Raw genomic sequence first — 3,221 nt, 5'->3', positions numbered from 1 at the left:
CACATGTTCAACTCTCGTTACACACGGAAAGAAAGTGAAGTTTAATCTTACATTTTTTCTCTAAGGTAAGATACGTTATTGCAAACTATATTTTAGGTCTATAAATACAGTAACACAATCATTCATTACTCGTATTATTGTGGCTCTCTCCGCTGGTCTACGGGCTAGCATTCGCGCACCATCTTCGGTGCACGGGGTCCCGGGTTCGATTCCCGGTGGAAGCGCCTTACAAAAATTTGAACGATTCCACCTTGAACTGTAAGTCCACATCTCATAGCTTCGCTGCTGAAAAGGGTCACTAAATTTAAATAAGCAAATCAATCGTAGTGGAAGGAGGCGGGAGGACCCCGAGAAAACCCACACACAATTGTTTGTATACTACAAGCAGAATTTGGCGCGAGCTAGGATCCAGCCAGGGATTCCACGCACCTGAGGTGAGCGCTCAACCACTGAGGCAGCACGGTTTTTTGTTGTCTATCAAGTATTTGTATTAAAATCATATCTGTTATTTATAATAATATATTCTTGCTAATAATACAATATAAATACATAGTATTATTTAGACTTACATAAGTGACCGGATATCTGAGCGACCAAACTGAAACACTAAATACTTAGCGAAGAAAGGGGAATTTCATAAATAATAAAAACTATGCTCTGACTCTACTGCTCATGGGGATCTATGGCTGGCCAGGTAAAGCGCTTCAAGTTAGTAGTTCTAATGTTTGGTTAGGACATCGGTTCTCAGGGACTATTATTTCTGGCTTATAGATCTCTACCGCATTTTCGTGAATGCAGTCTTCAATATGATGGTAAACACAAGGGTACTGTGGTCCCACGGGACTCTAACCCTGGACCATACGCACCGAAGTGTATATTAAACGCAGTAGATATGTTATCAATTTTGGTTAAATGAATAAATAACATTATAGCATTTTTAAATAATAATGTCGACTAGTTTGAATATTTATTATTATTATTATTATTATTATTATTACTAGTAATAATAATAATAATAATAATAATAATAATAATAATAATAATAATACATTAAAATTTCAACTTTTTGGAGGCTCCACGAAGCATTAGTATGGATCGCTGAACTTCTTCCCCCCACCATTTTCAAATGATTCGCACCCTGCATTATTGTCTTATTTTGAATTATTTTAACTTCAAACTCTACGTCCTGTTGCCTAATTTTATCCACCCAATATGAATGATCTAATTCGCATACTGGGTTCTTTTATATCAGATTACTTTGAGGCAGTGTCCAAAAAGTGGGCAATATGTTGTTATAATTCTAAGAACATACCGTAATGCCATTGATACCAGGTGAAGTTAAAGAAAATTTTTAAATGGGATTACAATTTCGATTCCGTTCTGTTTATGACGTTAATGTATTAGGACGATACACTTACTGCCATTTGCTACTTTTATGTGATATACGTAGCAGACAGTTTTCGTTACATGTGTCTCAAAAATATTTTTTGATTTTGTTTGTGCTACAATGCAGTTTGTTTAAAGTAAAGCGGTTTATAAATGAAAAGTAAGAAAAAGTTTAAGAAAAATACAGAACTGTTTCATTATTATATTATTATTATTATTATTATTCATAATAATAATAATAATAATAATAATAATAATAATAATAATAATAATAATAATAATAATAATAATAATAATATCGATAATTTTGAAACATTAGAATTAAGTGCTTACGAGGATTCGTGTTTTGCCCCATCCGAAAAGAAAACTTGAATACGTGCCTGCACTGAATGATAGACGTATGAGTCATGGTGTAGACGGGCGTGCTAGGCGATAGAGTCCAGAGCATCAAAAACAGACACAACCTGCAGTTCTTCTTGCCGATTGATCCTACTTTTTACCTGCAATGATATGTCGGATAATACGGTATGTGGAATAAATACAGAAACGGTCTTCCTCGTCCCCCTGCCTCCCCCCTCCCCAATGTTGAAGACAGATTTGCGCCGCTGGTTTGAGGCTCCTCGACCCTGAACTTTTTTTTTAACATTCTGAAACATTGAAATTTGTTTTACCGGCACGAATACACGAATATATATTGCTCATAGATACGTCGAAAACGAAGACATTAATGTCAAGTAATGTTAACATGACAAGTAAAGTTTGATGTGACTGCACTGGCCCCAGACGATACTGATTGTTGTTAGGAGCGAGTAAGGCGGCACGTTTAGAGGGTGGCAAACAACTGAAAATAAAAGCTCCTACGAAGTAAAATGCCAAACTAAATTGAAACAGGCCTTCCTGAACGTGTTCAAGATTTCAATACCGACTCACTAATTTTTTTTTAAATAGTATTCCGTACAACCTACCTTACTCTCTAAAACCGCGAGTCAAGTCAGATAGGCATGTCTACTGCGATACTGGACTTAGTAATTGCACACGACAATCATAATAGTAAAGGCGGTCTTAAGACAGGTTTAAAATGGCGGCGTGATTTTCCTAAATTTCACTAATCTTTTCCAAGTTCTAACACACTTATATTAGATATGATAATAGCCATATAAGAATGTTTTTGACAGTGAAAGTGTAAAAAAAAATGGAACTTGATGGGTATTCCAATTACGACCGTATTTACTATTATGACTTGACGCTAGTAATAGCGATGCTATGATTGGATCCAGAGATAATAACAAAAGCGTGATGAAAGAAAATGTTTTGGCCGTCGCGTCGCCAGGTCGTGTAGTGGCTTAAAAAAATAAAACTACAGAAAGGGCACTGAAAGGAATAGGGAAATGTGCTTCTTAGTTGACCATTGAAAAAGTAATTAAATCATGGTATATGTCGTGAGAGTAATTTTGTGTTCAGTGTTCAGCAACATTTTTTTTATCTCTATAATGTTTTAAGTGTTTTTTTCTGTCTGATGAGTTAGCCAATTAGGTAAGACGCTCGACTTCTAACTGGCTAATCCATGTTCAACTCTCCCTACAGCTAACCTTTTTTTCTCCCACTACCGAAATCAACACCGTGTGTTGTGTTGATTTAACACAAAAAGTGGTAGTCACGTTGGGTCACCGCATTGTCTTGAACATGGGCGGAGTTAGGATTGCCTGCTGGGGGGACAGACCTTTTGGTCGGTCTCCACCCTAAGGACACATACAAAAGTCATCCAGGGCAGGGGTTCGAATTCACAAATACGTGAAGAAATTTCATTTCCTCAGTCAAAATTAAATGTGTTGTAA

Source organism: Thermobia domestica, chromosome 18 (assembly GCF_964235325.1).
Source record: "Thermobia domestica chromosome 18, izTheDome1.hap1.1, whole genome shotgun sequence".
Classification (NCBI taxonomy): domain Eukaryota; kingdom Metazoa; phylum Arthropoda; class Insecta; order Zygentoma; family Lepismatidae; genus Thermobia; species Thermobia domestica.
Note: the sequence above shows the minus strand (reverse complement) of the source record.